Source organism: Protopterus annectens, chromosome 10.part0, assembly GCF_019279795.1.
Source record: "Protopterus annectens isolate FY-2018-M chromosome 10.part0, PAN1.0, whole genome shotgun sequence".
In the NCBI taxonomy this organism is placed as follows: domain Eukaryota; kingdom Metazoa; phylum Chordata; order Ceratodontiformes; family Protopteridae; genus Protopterus; species Protopterus annectens.
The window spans coordinates 1,402,594,972-1,402,612,591 of NC_056744.1; the positions used below are offsets into that span (position 1 = coordinate 1,402,594,972).

General features: G+C 39.4%; 1 non-coding gene across 1 annotated transcript; it reads right to left on the reverse strand.

Moving 5' to 3' along the window:
- Positions 1–15,568: 15,568 nt before the first annotated feature.
- Positions 15,569–15,732, reverse strand: LOC122814616. Its single transcript, XR_006366838.1, has one exon. It is a non-coding gene; the product is annotated as a U1 spliceosomal RNA (small nuclear RNA).
- Positions 15,733–17,620: the final 1,888 nt, after the last annotated feature.

The window sequence follows — 17,620 nt, forward strand, 5'->3', positions numbered from 1 at the left end:
CGGATGGTGTCCCGGGCTGCGTCTTACATGAACTCCAAGAAGAACTGAACCCTCACATAAAGTCACTGTTCAATCTCAGCCTTACTACAGGATATGTACCCAAGGAATGGCGTACAGCAACAGTGGTCCCACTCCACAAAGGTGGTGCCACAAAGGACCCCGGAAACTATCGCCCTATAAGCCTGACTAGTCTGGTCTGCAAAGCTATCGAGTGTATCATCATGAAACTCATAAACAAAGACATTGGGAACCTCCAAACACTGGATCCTACCCAATTCGAGGGCAGATCTTGCCTCTTGAACCTGGTCAACTTCTTTGAAACAGTCACCAAGGCCATAGATGAAGGGAGGGTAGTCCACACAGCCTACCTGGACCTTGCAAAAGCCTTCGACACAATACCCCACTCGGGCATCATAAATAAGCTCACCAGCTTAAATATCAACCCCTATGTCACAAGATGGGTTGCAAACTGGCTCAGAGATAGAACCCACGTGGTCAGAATTGCAAGTGCCATGTCAGACTCTAAACCAGTTACAAGTGGCGTCCCACAAGGCTCAGTCCTGGGACCTCTCTTGTTCGGTATATATTTCTCTGAGGTACAGGCTAACATGGGAGGACAATGGCTGACCAAGTTCGCAGATGACTGCAAACTGGGTGCCATAACTGACTCACTGACTGACACAGGCATCCTCCAAAAGGGTCTCGCAGAGATGGATAACTGGTGCCAGAGCCACGGCCTAAAGCTAAATGCCAAAAAGTGCATAGTCATCCCCTTTGGGAAAAACAAAGTGCCAACAAATTACGACATAGGTGGTAATCCATTAAGTACGGAAGAAGTAATTAGGGATTTGGGGACCCAAGTAGATAGCAATCTCTCCGTTGACAATCACGTTGCCAACGTAGTTAGAAAGACCTTCTATATAGCTCACCTTATCACGAAAGGGTTCACATCTAGATCAAGAGAGGTCATTGTGCCCCTTTACTCATCACTCATCAGGCCCATAATTGAATACAATGCCCCATTTGGGATGTACCTTACCCGACACCTGCTGCAAATGGAAAGACCCCAAAAGTACCTCACCAAGAGGATCAAGGGACTCAAACAGATGCCCTATGCAGTTAGGCTAAAGAAACTCCAGCTCTACTCAGTTGCTTACCGCCTACTCAGAGGCGATCTGTGCCTGACGTATAAAGCCATATCCAACCCAGAATTAATGGACATGCTGCACCTCAGGAAATCCAAATCCCTTAGAGCTACACTCTCCAGGGACTTAAACCTCAGCACAGAAATAAATAGGACATGCTGGAGGGACAGATTCATATCCCAGAGGCTCCCCTCACTCTGGAACAAAATCCCAATCCATGTTAGGCAGAGTCCCTCAATGACCCTCTTCAAGAGAAATCTTGACGAGTGGATGGGAGATCGTAGGTTTACGCCTGGGATCTCTTCTGTGTCCCTACTAGACAGAGGCACAGTAAACTAACCTCAAAAGGGCTATCTTCTGTAACCTACTATACAGAGGCACAGTCAACTAATCTAAGAGGGTGGCGAAAGCCAAACACACTCTGGCTAGGCTTATAAATGCCCTAGGGCAGATAGCCTAGTATCAACCTATGAATCTATGAACCTATCTTACCACACAAGGATCTATTTGTAATACATTTAACTTTTTGACTATGCTACAATGCAGTACAGTGTCAAAGGCCTTGGTCAGATTAAGTTATGCCATGCATACAGTATCGCCACTGTCAACTGCTTGTGGTATTTTCAAAGAAGTTGACCATGTTCATTAGACAGAATTTACCCTTAATAAAGGCAAAGAGCTGTGGTTGTAGCCTTATGATACTTTTAATGTCACAATTAATAGAGTAATTTATAAGGCTCTCTATGGCTTTGCGTATGAGACTCTACAGGCTGACAGGCCTGTAATTCTTAAGGTCATTCTTTGGGTTATGCTTATTGTGTGGCATCATAACTGCTGTGTGACAGACTTCAGGGATGAAATGAGTGTTTAAGCTCAAGCTGAGTAGTTGAAGGAGTGGCTCCACCAGGGCTTGCATGGTTCTATTTATTAAGGTGCCAGGCATTTTATCAGGTCTGATGGAGAATGTATTTTTTCTTTGAGAGCACCTTCAGGATATGATCCTTAGTGATGATGGGGGTCTGAGGGCTTCAGGCATAAGTGGGCTATGAATAGTCATTTCCATGGTAATGCTGGCACTTAATCTGTTTCTCAATTTCATAGCTAGTTACTAGACTTGCAGTCTGCAGGACCACTGAGGAGCCTAGCCCAAATTCCCAGCTTACCCCAAGCACTGTCAAGTTAAGTGACTTGCTCAAAATCACATGATAGGCAAATGAACTCTGAAGGAATCAAACTCTATACCAGACAAACTGTAGCTCTCAGCCTTAACCCTTTGTACCAACTGCGAGATGCAAAGATGCATCTACTCCCCATCAGGGAATTGAACCCTTGTCTCCCGCTTGATAGGCAGGGCTACTGACCACTATAGTAACGAGGAAGTGAAACAGAAAGCACAGCAGGTTCTACTGAGATTTGAACTCAGATCACTGGATTCAGTGTGGAGAGCGGTAACCATTATGCCTTGGAACCGCATGTTAGCGAGTATGTTGGAAATGTCTACTGGATCATAGAGTTGGTGGTTCCATTTTGGAAAAGTTCTCAACAATGTTGGGCATTACTTCATTTTTTTCTAGCATAACTAAAGAATGATTTGTAGCTGTCCTTAGCTTCAGATGCTAGCCTCATTTCATGGGCTGCCTTAATATTCCTAATAGTTCCTTTTGTTTCTATAAAATGTAGATCTGCTAAATACTTTAAAAGTTTTTTTTTTGTATAGTTTATTTATGTTGCTGGACTACCAGGTGATTTGCTTTTAAATTTCACATTATATTTTGACCTGGTGGTCATTCTTAATTCTATACATTTATCTAAGTGGGCCTAGAATTCTGTTTTGTAGTTTCCTGCTGATGTAATGTCTGGGGTTATGCTGGAGTAAGTGAATCTTGAAACTTCATTATAGAATTTAAGGAATTTTTTTTAAGTATGAAATCTTTGAATTCTAAGATGTTAGTACCTCCAGGTTTATTGTTTCTAATAGCGAAGGTCACTAGTTCATGATCCAACTTAACAAGGGGTAGGAGTTACCAGGGAGGTAATACATGAAGAAGCTATACTTCTAAGAACCAGGTTAAAAATAATTGGTTCTCTGGTAGCTTTGATATCAATCTCTTCAGGAAATTCTATGTAAATCCTACATTTGAGGTATAGGTGCTGTAGTTTATTGACGGCTAGTTAAAGTCTCCCTACATGATGTTTTTTTTTCTTTATAGGGAGTTCATTGATTACATATAGGAACCTTCCATTAATTCCAGGGAATGCAGAGGGCATCTTGAAACAGGCTGCAAACTGACAAGTTTGTTTTGTTTAGTGTAATTTGAAGCTCAGTGAGCGCTATAAGTGGATCCCTGAGGATCAGCCTAGAGAGGGCATGGTCTTTACCAAATATAGACATGCCACTGTATTTGCTATCAGGTCTGAAAGAATCCTAGGTACATAACCCAGGTATGGACTGACTGCTGTCTGGCTCCTTAGAGCATCTTGAATTTTTTTGTAATTAAACTGTTTTTTTGTTGTTGTCGTTGTTCTTTAGATGAGATCATATTGCTAAAAGTAGAAGCCAAAGCACTTTCAATCAATTGGTGGGAACTTAGCTGTATTGCAAAAGCTCTTCCCTCCCCACCAAAAGGGCAAATATCTATCCCAGCAGAGTGCTGCCCCCCTGACATCTCAGATGCTCAGGTAAGAGCCACCCTCTCCAAAGCAAAAAACACAGCATCAATGGGACCAGATGGTGTCCCGGGCTGCGTCCTACATGAACTCAAAGAAGAGCTAAACCCAAACATAAAACTACTGCTCAATCTCAGCCTTACTACAGGATATGTGCCCAAAGTAGCAACAGTGGTCCCTCTCCCATAAAGGTGGTGCCAGCGGGATCCCTGAAACTATCGCCCCATAAGCCTGACTAGCTTGGTCTGCAAAGCTATGGAAAGGATCATCATGGACCTCATAAATAAATATATTGGGGACCTACAAACAAACAGAGGACCTGCAGTTCGCTTTGTTAAGGGCAGATCCTGCCTCTTAAACCTGGTTGATTTCTTTGAAACAGTCACCAAGGCCATTGACTTAGGGAAGGTGGTCCACACAGCCTACCTGGACCTCACAAAGCCTTTGATACAATACCCGGCATTATAGATAAGCTCACCAGCTTAAATATAAACCCTATGTCACTAGATGGATTGCAAACTGGCTCAAGACAGAACCCACATGGTTAGAATTCTGGAGCCATGTCAGACTCCAAACCAGTTACAAGTGGTGTCCCACAAGGCTCAGTCCTGGGACCTCTTGTTCGGGTATATATTCTCGGAGGTACAGGCCAACACGGAAGGTGACCAAGTTTGCAGATGACTGCAAACTGGGCACCCTCCAGCCACACGAAGCATCCCAAAAAAGGGCCTCCTAGGAAACAGACAACTGGTGCCAGAGCCATGGCTCAGCTAAATGCCAAAAAGTGTATAGTCATCCCTTTGGCAAAAACAAAGTGCCCACAAATTACCACATAGGTGGAAATCCATTAAGTACAGAAGTAATTAGTACTAGGGACCTGGAGTTGATTATAATAGCCTCTCATTTTGACAACCGTGGCCAAAGTGGTTAGAAAAACATTTTATATAGCCCACCTAATCATGAAGGGATTCACATCTAGATCAGGTCTTTACTCATCCTCATCAGGCCCATAATTGAGTACAATGCCTTTTGGGATGTACCTTACCAGACACCTGCAGCAACTGGAAAGACCCCAGAAACCAATCAAAGAGATCAAATATGCTGCATGCTGCCGCATAAACTCCAGCTCTCTTAGCTCTACTCGACGCACCGCCTGTTCAGGTTTCGATCTGTGTGCCCCTGACGTATAAAAAGACCCAAAAGAACCTCAACAAGAGGATGCAATAGGCTGCCCGGGTTAAATGCTGCCCAGCAAAAAGAAACTCTCTCTACCGCCTGTTCAGAGGCTTAGAGGCGCATCTGTGCCTGATGAGCAAAGCCATGTCCAACCCGAATTAATGGACACCTGCACTCAGAAAATCAAATCCCAGCCAATCCCATTCGAGGGCGCGGGAGACTTGAACCTCAGCTGAAATAAATAGGACATGCTGGAGGGAGGACAGATTCATAACAGAGGCTCTCCTTCCTCTGGAATAAAAATCCAATCCAGTTTAGGCAGAGTCCCTCATTGACTCTCTTCAAGAGGAATCTTGATGAGTGGATGGGAGATTGTAGGTTTACCCCAGGTATCACTTCTGTGTCACTGTTAGATAGAGGCACAGTATACTAACCTCGAAAAAGGGCATAGCAAAATAAATTTAAAATGGGTGGCGAAAGCCAAACACATTCTGGCTAGGCTTATAAATGCCCTAGGGCAGATAGCCTAGTATGAACCTATGAACCTATGAACCTATATCTGGTTTTATCTGGTTTGTACAGATCTGTTTTATTGATTGGATTGCTGTCCTGGTCTTTGTTTAATTAACTATGTATTACCAGGCCAAAATATTTTTTTCTGGACATTTTGGCTCAGGTATTGACCTGATATACTGTGGACAACAAGCTATAGTATATGATTTGTCTGGAAGTTTAACCCCCCACCCCACCCTGTATTTGATGTTGTGGATTTAAAAGCCAGTGTCTCTGGCTTTTGCACCTTATGTTAATCTGGCTACCAAAGTCCATCCCTCACCCTTTGATTTCTATTGTCAGTTGTACAAGCTAATTAAGGACTTTTCCCACCCATTGTTTACACAGATCTATAATATTGCGATCCTACTCGGCAAACAAGTGTTGCCCCTGAGATAATCTCCCTTACCAGAATTCATCATTTTTACAGAGCTCCCATCTGATTAAGATCCATGCCACAGTCTGAGAGAGTCTTTAATAAATCCTGCACCATGATTGCCATATAAAATATTTATTTTACTGGTGTGCATTTCATTTAACTGTTTTATCTGTGTTTTGCACGTTAAATAGTTTTCAGGTACCCTGATATTATACTGTTTGCCAATTGCTGAGAAGTGTACTTTTGAGAAACTTTACTGGTAGTGTCCCTGTGTAAGTTGCTACTTTGTATTTTTGTTGGTAATTAAATGTTGTATTCTTGCAACTTTGGCTCACCTAAAAGGAGTCTATACAGTTTCTTGTTTTTTAAGTGCCTATATAAATGTAATGTGTTTGCAAGGTTCTTGGCTGATTCCCACAGAGCTTAACAATGTTTGGTGTCCTTGCCTGTGCCTCTTAGTGACTTCCTTGCATCATGTGCCATCCAGGCAAAAGCTAACTATTTGTATTTAAAAAACATACTTCCAGAAGCTATTTAAGTGATTGACTACTAATTTCTTGTTTTATTTGTGCATTTATCTATATGTAAAGCTGAAATTACTGCATTTGCTCAAACTGTTTTGTTACTGATCTCATTGACTTGAAATTGGGTTCTCCAGCTAGATTGTTATAGTTGTTTTGTGGTAGCATACACTCTCAAGCGATTTTTTTAGAACATACCTTTATTGAATTATCACTTGTGATATAGGCAAATTCACATTTATACAAAAGTAATCAAACTGTATTAACACATTAGCAAACACTATACTTCACATATATTCCTATATATCATATACCCTAAGCAGCATTCATACATTATTCAATTCCTGCCCCCTTTTTTAAACAAGAAACATCTTTATTAAACTATCACTTATAACATACGCAACACATTTATATAAATGAAAACAAACCACACTGACACAATCCTAGTTGCAAGCATTTTACATCACAAACCATACAGACAAACTCCCAGTTGCAGAGTTGCAGACATTATTCATCACTTACAATCTACCCAATCATTTCACACATTACATAGCTCATTTAAGTCCTACCTTCTTTAAAACTTCATTCCTCCCCTGTATGTATTGCTCCCACTGTTCCCATTTTTTCCTATGTAGTTTGCTCCTCTATTTTGGGATTTTACATTACGAAGATTTGCATATTCAATCTGGTAAGCAGCCTAGTCTATCAGAGTTGAAAAACACAGATGAAAGCTGTGAGCTCATTTCAACAGAGCTCAGCAAACCCCGGCATCTTGTCTGTGCTTCAATAGCATTTCCACTGATTTCAGTGCCATCTAGCCAAATAGAAGTTCTTCAACTGATATACTGCACTTGATTTAAAAATGTTTAAGTGATTGCTTCTTGTATTTTGCAATTTTCTGAGCATTTAAAATGCATTTTGCTACAAATCACCTTTTCTCCTTACTGTTTGCTATTTGAAATGGTTTTGTCTTGTAATCATCATATAGAGGGACAATTTAGCTGGGGTGTAAGTTGTTTGTTGTTGCATTGTATTTGAGAGTCTCTTTTTTCTGTGCCTTTATATTATGAGGACTAGGGTCATCCATCTTGTGGCAGAAGGTGTTTTCCTGGTCTATCTGAGCTGGGAAGCAGTAGAGAGGGGCTCAAAGTGTAGATGTTTATTGGCCAGAGGGTTCCGGACTTTGACTTCACATTCATTTCTGCTTCTATGAATTAGATGTGTTTGCACGTCTGTGTGCTCATTTCCACAGAGCACGGCATACCTTGCTGTTGAACTTATGCTTGTGCTTCCACAGGTGATTCCACTGAATCCAGCGCCAGACAGGTTCTTACCTGTCTTAAACTTGTAGTTTGCACTTGTTTTTCACTGTTTTAATGATTGCTGCTTGCATTTTCCAGTTTTCTGTGCATTTAAAGTGTATTTTTGCTACAAATCACCTTTTCTCCTTTTCTGTTTGGTACGCAAAATGTTATAGTCCTGTAATCACCTTGTAGAGGGATAATTTATCTAGGGAATAACTTGTTTGTTATTGTATTGCAATTGAGGGTCTTTTTTTTGTTTTATAAGAGGACTAAGGCCATACATCTTGAGGCAGAAGGTGTTTGCCTGGTCTACCTGAGCTGAGATGCATTGTTTGGAGTTAAGCTCAGAGCAGCTAGCTTGAACATCAGATAGCACTAAAACCATATCCTAGCACTATTCAACTCTAGACCCTAACTTTGGAGACCACTCAGAGATCTCTGTAAAACCAAGTCCTCAAATCCTAATAGCCCACTATAATACATGTCGGGACAACATGGTTATACAATTTCCAAATGTCTCCATAGCCAGCTTGGAAGATGTGGTCATGCTGAGACAATGTAGTGATTGTCTCATATTCACAGACAACCTTTTAATCCTTTAAGAAATAAACACAATATGTGAGAGATGTACATACATAACTTCCTTGGAGACAAACATTTCTCATACAAACAAGGTTATCAAGGCACATTCTACATCCATCACACAGTGTATGCAAACATAGGCCATCTTTTGCTGAGGCACTAAAAACAATCTCCCCAAACCTCAAGACCTCCCAAGGCTGTAAATAACAATTCCTATCCACATCAGTCTCTAAAAAACACACCAAAAGCAACACTGGACACCACATATAAACCTACACCCAATGGACCTCCGTAGGCAAAGCTGATAAGGCAAGCAAGCAGTTTTCCTAGGATTCATGTCATAGGGACTCCACTGTATGACACACAAGATGCTCTACTCACCAGACCAAAAAGGAAGAACATTACAGTCAGTTGATTATCTGGAGCCAAAATCCACCAAATTACACTTGCACTCAAGTAATTGTACCACAACTACCAGTATGATTCTGTCATAGTTCATGTGGGTATAAATTACCTGATACATACCTCTCTAGACAACAGGTAGAGAGCCATTATGATCCTGTTTGAATATAAGTCTCAGACCAGTATGTGCCTTGCACTGAGCAGTGTTCTACCTTCACCAAGGATGATACCATACTGTGAGCAAAAAATTATTGACTTTAACAACTGGCTTATTGTCTGGTCTCAGTCCAGTCCAGGGGTATTCAGTACCTGTCAGCCTGGCAGGATATGGTCAACAGAACATGTTGCTTTGCCAACAATGGCCTACACCTGTCCCTCTGAGCTTCCAGATATTGGCTAAAACTTTATCCAACCTCTTAGAGCCTTTTTTAGGCAATGCCAAAGTGACAACCCTACTGACATAACAAATAAACCCCAAAGAAAATGCTAAGAGCGTTAAGAAGAAATTCCCCACCCTACAAGTTCTCTTCACTTTGGAGAATATAGATATCTGTGTCATTACAGAGACATGGTTTAAAGCCAGAGAAAGTATTCTGTTAGTGCAAGGCTACAGTGCCTTCCACATATTTTGACCATCAGCCACACAGACAGGAACTAAACATAAATGTGTCTCGATTTACATTAGCAACAGATATAGCTTGGTTAAGCAAGCTGATACCTTGGAGTTTATTCACATGCAAATCACCTTAGATAGACTCCCTAACCATATCTCAGCAACCTATAGGTCACCATCTATGTCACAAGAATCCTGCAACTCTTATCTAGACCTACTGGAGGCACTCTCCATCCAAACAAACATTTTCTATTTAAGGGAGACTTTAACTATCCCTGTATAGACTGGGAAACATACACTGCCTCCAACTTTCAGACATAATGTTTACTGGATTTTATTAACACAAACAACCGTGATCAGTTAGATATTGACAACTTACAGACACTAGACCCATCTCAGCTTGGTTTTGTCAAAGGAAGGTTATGTCTATTTTAACCTGGTAAACTTCTATGAGAATTTAACCAAGGCAATGGATGAAGGGAAAACTGCATATCCCCTACTTGGATCAGACTAAGGCATTTGATACAATACTCTATTTAGGCATTGTGGACCAGCTCACTGAATTAGGTATAAATCTCTGTATAACTTACTGGATTATCAGCTTGCTCAAAGATAGGACCCATGAAGTCAAGACTGGTGAGACCACCTCTACTAATATGCAGGTCACCAGAGGCATGCCACAGGACTCCATTCTGGGCCCACTCCTGTTTGGCATTTACTTCCCTGAGGTGAAGGCTAATGTCAAGGGCCTCTGGCTCACCAAGTTAACAGACAACTGCAATTTGGGAGCATAAATTCCCCTTGTGACACTAACAATCTGCCAGAGGGTCTAACACAGACAAATGAGTGGAGCCAAAGCAACTGATTAAGACTCAGTGCAAACAGGTGCATTATAGTGCCTTTTGGGAAAATGTCCACACAGGCAGATTATTAAAGTGATAAGACACCCCTAATAATTAACCTGGTAGTTAAGAGATCTTGGAACACATGTAGACAGCAATCTGGAATTTGACCAACTCAAGGTAGTAAGAAAATCATTTTATGTCACCCAACTTATAAATAAGGGTATGACATTCATGTCCAGGGATGCTATAGTACCACTTGACTCAGCCTTTATCAGACCCATAATTGAGTGCAATGTCCCCTTTAGCATGTACCTGACTTGGCATATCCAGCAGATGGAATGCCAACAGAGGTTTCTCACTAAAAGAATCCAGGGTATTAACACACTGTCCTATACAGATCACCTTAGAGCTTGGTATATAAGGCATCTTTAGATCCAGTCCTGATGGAGCTTTTGCATGTCTGCAAAACAAGCAGCACCCAAAACACTAGATCCAGGGATTTGAACATTGCTTACCACATAAATAGAACATGCTGGTGAAACAGATATGTGTCTAAAAAGATCCCAATGTTCTGAAATGGTCTCCCCATCCATATGAAGTTGAGTCCATCCCTAATCCTATTCAAACATAACCTTAAGCTTTACATGGAAAATCATAAATTCATCCCTGGGCTGGCCCTCATGTCTCTTATCAACATAGGCCAACAGTAAACATTCCTTAACTAAAAAAGTCTTGAAACAAGCAAAGTAGATGGAAAGGAAGCTCCAAAGTAATTTTCACAATCAATTTATTCCACAATCACGTAAACAGACTCCACATAAACGCTCTTAAAAATACGCTGCTTTTTCGTCCACCCTATCTGTTGGACTTCATCAGAAAAATTCCTTAACTAACATTGGATGGGTAACCATAGAGGCAACATGATAATGCCATAAGAAGGCAGAAACATGCATGTCCACAGCTCGAGGGTTTGGTTTTATTGGCCAGAAATTCTCCATAAATAGACTTAAAAGTAAAAGACAAAGTCATGGATATTCAGAATTGCTATTTAGCTGAAACACTTGATATCCTTAAAGGGTAATTTACACATATATCCCCACATTGCCTCTATTACAAGAGGTTTAAGGTATCGCACAGTGAAAAGTCTAACTTTGCTAGATTTTACTTTTTGTGTTTTTAAACAAATTAATTAGTCTAGGGAATACCTAAAAATAATAAAGATCTGCAGCCAGGCCATTCACCAGACCAGGATACAAATAATTTATTTCACACTTTTATTTACGCAACTATTCAGACTTTCTTCAGAATATCTAGTACAATGAAGAGAGCATTTAAAATGTCTTCCCTCTCATCACATGAAGAGTCATTGACCAATCATTACAAACAATGCTGTTTATCCTTTAAAACACTGGAAATGGAAATCTTGTCATTAAGGCCAAGTAACTTGTCAGTCTATAATTCAATCTGCCAATAAAGTTCTCTCATCGGTAAATAAAAGTTCTAAAATCACCCCATCTGTCATTATATTTTGCTTTCTCTAGCACAAAAAAAACAAACAATTTTTTTGAAATTATCACAGATTAAAAAAATGTCTTGCCAGGCTGTTTGCAATAGCCTTTTTTCAAATACCATAAATATGATGATAAATTCTAGTCCTTAAGGAAATTTGATCTTTAAAGTACTGTTTGACTCATCACGTTTACCTTTGCGAAACAAGGCATATACCTTGCAAGACTGCCAGATGAAGAAGTCGAACAGGCAGCCTTACATGTAGTGCGTGTACAACAAGTAATATGAATAACACATGCTTTAACTCCAGCATATGCACTTCGAAAGGATGAAAAGCAACATGTAGTACAAACTATGTGAACTGGGGTACTTAGTAAATATAAATGACATGCCTTATCAGAAAAATGCAAAGGCCAGGGATGTGCAGAAGCATGAATGCATGCATCTCACAAAGGCCGATACCGCAGCGCTCACAAGAGTGCCATGGGGTGTCAGGAGGTTAGTGCATACCAGTAACGTCAGTCTTCTCATTCGTCATAGGCAAAGGTCAGCTTGAGCACTTACTATATACTACTAAATAAGTTTGTCTTTATGAGGAGAATTAGTCTCTGTGAATGGAAAGGAGCTGATGTTCAGCTGTAGGTAAGAAGAGCAAAAAACTGACACAATGTTCAACTCATTTAAATGCATGCACTTAGAATAATGATAACATCCCAAGGCAGCTCCTCACATAGATAATCATGTTTTACTTTTTACTTCTGTATTATATTCATCAAAAACAAATGCTGTACTTATTACAGTACTGCATTTATTACAGTTGTTGTGTACAGTAAGAAAAGTTAAAGGTAGGCAAAGTCACGTACAAAGACTTCAAAGTAAATGATTTTAGGCAAATTCCATTATTGCACAATCCTGAACATTGCAAAATATATTTGTATGCTAGCTATGCATGACACTGTCTTACACTTAAGTGGCCAGATTGCCTTCTCCAGCCCAACCTCTGCAGTGCTGACCTCTGAGTAATCTGTGCAGCCATCCATCCAGAACCCCATTTTTCCAGTTTTCACATGGGGTTGGGGTGTCACTTCCACAGTTACAATCATCTGGAGACATGGTTAACACCTCCAAGTGGCTAGCCCTGCCATGGTAGTTTTTGCACACCACACACACACCTATGGCTAATTTAGAGTGTCCAATCCACCTACTGCAAGTCTTCAGGATGTGGGAGCAAACTGGGGCAGCAGGAGGAAACCTACACAAACACAGGGAGGACAGGAGTAATCTATATATTGCTGTAACTGAAAACACTTACATAGGTTCATAGGTTCATAGGTTCATACTAGGCTATGTGCCCTAGGGCATTTATAAGCCTAGCCAGAGTATGTTTGGCTTTCGCCACCCATTTTAAATTAATTTTGCTATGCCCTTTTTCGAGGTTAGTATACTGTGCCTCTGTCTAACAGTGACACAGAAGTGATACCCGGGGTAAACCTATGATCTCCCATCCACTCATCAAGATTCCTCTTGAAGAGAGTCAATGAGGGACTCTGCCTAACCTGGACTGGGATTTTATTCCATTTCCATTACGAACATGCAACTATATATGTTTTTGTGTTAAAACATTCTGCATAGTGTTATTTTCTTGCAGTGTTAGAACATTCTGCATAGTGTTATTTTCTTGCAGTGTTAGAACATTCTGTATAGTGTTATTTTCTTGCAGTGTTAGAACATTCTGCATAGTGTTATTTTCTTGCAGTGTTAGAACATTCTGCATAGTGTTATTTTCTTGCAGTGTTAGAACATTCTGCATAGTGTTATTTTCTTGCAGTGTTAGAACATTCTGTATAGTGTTATTTTCTTGCAGTGTTAGAACATTCTGCATAGTGTTATTTTCTTGCAGTGTTAGAACATTCTGCATAGTGTTATTTTCTTGCAGTGTTAGAACATTCTGCATAGTGTTATTTTCTTGCAGTGTTAGAACATTCTGCATAGTGTTATTTTCTTGCAGTGTTAGAACATTCTGCATAGTGTTATTTTCTTGCAGTGTTAGGACATTCTGCATAGTGTTATTTTCTTGCAGTGTTAGAACATTCTGCATAGTGTTATTTTCTTGCAGTGTTAGAACATTCTACATAGTGTTATTTTCTTGCAGTGTTAGAACATTCTGCATAGTGTTATTTTCTTGCATCATGATTGTCCTGTCAGTGTACACAATGCAAGCAAGCAGGCATGTTGCTTATCAACACCTCAATGTAATACTCAGTATGGATGAGCTTAGCATTAAGCATGCAGCTGCTATTATTATACATGATACTATAACCTTTTCCCTCACATTTAGCTTTGCTTCTTCTAAATGTATGATGCTGCTTCTAAAGTCAAACTGTTTAGTAGTACATACTTTACAAAATACATCAACTAAGACCATACAAAAATGCACTGCCACTAACACTAAGTGGTTTAGTGTAAGAGGACCTTCTTTTGTGAAAAATAAGAAAGTGCACTATATTCAGTCTCTGCTATAATTTTTAAAGGCTGGCACAATGCTTTTAAGGCTTAGAAGTTGAGAGGCATGCTGTGTGATATACTACTGGGAGTGCATTATGATTTTGTTGTTACCTTTTAAAATGTTGTTATATTAAGAGTCGTTGACCTATCTGTGCAGAATCAGACAAAACAATTGTAGATGTCACATTCAACCCAGCATCTTATTGTACATCTGTGGTTCCCCCTGCAACCACAGTGCTACCATGCCAGTTTTTTTAGCAGTGCTCTTCACAGCATTCAGGTTTTTTTTTAAGTTTTCAGATGTTCCATTGTAATCAGAGCACCACAGTAATAGTGTAATGGTGACATTAGCCTATGCAGTTCTTAAATGCATAACCCATATTTCAATTACAAAGGGTTTGTCATGTTTTTAAATATTTTTATTGATTTTAAATAAATAACAACTTTTAATATTAAAATGAATACAGAAATAGAAACGTAGACAGTTAAACAAAGTAAATCATAACAACAATTTGCAGAGGTGTCTACTAAATAGCTAACACTCTAAGTATTCTTACGATGAACTAAAGAAAAGGAGAAAAATAAATCATTATTTTTACTAAAATATTGTCATCTGTTTAGTCAGCAGTTCTTGAAGTTTTGTCCAGATATTGTAAGATATGGTAATTCTTGTTTTTTCATTTTGATTGTTAGAAATTCATAATGGCAAACATTGGTTGCCAAATTTATAAATTCTTTCTTTGTTGGTTTGTCATGGTTTTAAAATCCAGCAGGATTAGTAAAAATTATGTGTTATAAAGCTGCATCAGAAGTACATGGCATGGCAAGTGAAAGGGCAGTGTAGCAGGGATTTCCTCACAGGCTCTGTAGTCACTCAGCATGTGTCCACGGTCCTTCAGATTTGTGAGGCAAATTTCTTCTACATTGGTCACTACAGCATTCAGAGCAGAGTATGCACCTTTCATAAAGTTGCTAACATGCTACTATTGCATCTGTAAGAAGGAATAGTTGGTGATGCTTTAAATGCTGTCTTGTATATTAGCACAATCTTTGAAAGTGTGGTTTATGTAATCAATGCAGACACACACAATAATACAAGGAGAACATCCTAATAGTAATAATCTTTCCATCAATAATCTATTATGGGTCTTGCATCTATCTTCCTCTGTGCAAATAATGAACAAATCAGGAATAAAAATATTACCAAAGTTAACAGACTTCTGCAGCTGCATTAAACAAAGGTAATCTTTGAGGCACTTGATTTATATCACTTCTGCATCCCAGAGGGAAATTTGAGGGAGGGTGCCCCACTGCATCATCCATCAGTAAGTTTAATATAATGCTGAGGATTGTTGGCTTTTTCTATATACATACAAAAAGAGATCCTCTGTGGCTGCTACAAATCAGTGATGCACCCAGAATAGCCCATTCTGTCAAATGTATGCTAAGTTAATGTGCTCAATGTAATGGAAGAGCTTCACCATGGGGAAACCATCTTCTTGATCGTGGTATTCCCATGGCCAGGTAAGGATCAATGTAATTACTGCATGAGTCTCGTTATTTACTTGTTTGTTTGTTTATTAAGTTAATTAACTCCATTAAGATGGGAGTTCCTCAAGGTTCTATACTTGGTCCCTTACTTTTCAACATTTTCATAAATCACCTATACACTTCTTGCCCACATTCATCCCTAATGCAGTATGCAGATGACTCCACAGTCACCACCACCTCCGACTCTCTTCCTGGCCTACATACCGTTACACAAAATTCCTTCAACTTCATTGGAACTTTGCTTATGAATAATCGACTCTTACTCAATCCGAAAAAGACTAAACTGCTACTCTTCCTTCCCAAATCACTCTTGCAATGCACGTTCACTTTCACCATCACATCCCTAAACAATACTAACATTAAGGTTGAAACCCAAACTAAGCTTCTCATTGCCATTATAGATGACCAGCTAAAATTTGACCTGCATGTGTTCCACAGTGTTAAGAACACTCATCAAAAATTAGATATGTTGTACAGAAATAAAAATTTCCTAACCCTTGACTCACAACATGCACTTGCCAAGACTTGCCTCCTGCCTGCCCTACAATATAGCTCTCAAATCTTAACCAACCTACAATCAAATCTCCTCATAAAACTGCAAACAACCTTCAATAAAGAGGCTAGATTTGCATTTAAAAAGTCACCTAGGTCACATCACTGTCTTGCCCTCACTTCTCTCTTATCTGGCTAGAATTCCCTCACCTTTGTCAGCTTACCCAACTTACCCTCACTCACTCCCTCATACAGAAACCCTCCTCCTGCCCTTCCATCTCCACTCTAGTCTCCCTTATACCCTCCTTCAAACTCTAAGAAGCTCTGATCAATTTCACCTAGAAATTTCCAAAACCTAGGAGCTCTTTTTGACAAAAACTGTATAGTTACCTACCAGCCCAGTCATGGAACAAACTTCCCATGTCTCTAATTAAAATAAACGGGACACTTGACTTTAAGAAACCTCTGAAAGACTATTTTAATACTATCTGGACCTATCAGTGTAAATATCCTACATGAACTCTCTACCATCTTCCCATAATCTTCTCTTTACTCTGCTTTTCAGACTCTCTTATTTGTTATTGCATATGTCTATCTCCTTATTCCAATCCGCCTATTACTTACCCTTCTCTTTAATTTACTCTCTTCTCTCTCATAACTAACTCTCTACCAACTAGATTTCTTCCTTCTACACTATTAAACATGTACTGCTCGTATATATTCCTGGAACCTCTAGAAGATTCCAACATCACTGTATATAGATGTCTGTAATTTCTACTATTGCTGTATAATCTCAATTTATTATTAACGTTTTCTACTTTTTGCTCATATATATTCCCTGGGACCTCTAGAATCCTCCAAAATCACTGTAAGTAGATATGTGAAATTCCCATTATTGCTGTATAATCTCAATTTATAATTAACGTTTCCTACTTTTTGCTGATATCTATTCCCTGGGGCCTCTAGAATCCTCCAAAATCACTGTAAGTAGATATGTGAAATTCCCATTATTGCTGTATAATCTCAATTTATTATTAACATGTTCTACTTTTTGCTCATATCAATTCCCTGGGACCTCTAGAATACTCCAAAATCACTGTAAGTAGATATGTGAAATTCCCATTATTGCTGTATAATCTCAATTTATTATTAACATGTTCTACTTTTTGCTCATATCAATTCCCTGAGACCTCTAGAATACTCCAAAATCACTGTAAGTAGATATGTGAAATTCCCATTATTGCTGTATAATCTCCTTTTATTATTAACATGTTCTACTTTTTGCTCATATCTGTTCCCTGGGACCTCTAGAATCCTCCAAAATCACTGTTATTAGATATGTGGAATTCCTATTATTGCTGTATAATCTCAATTTAT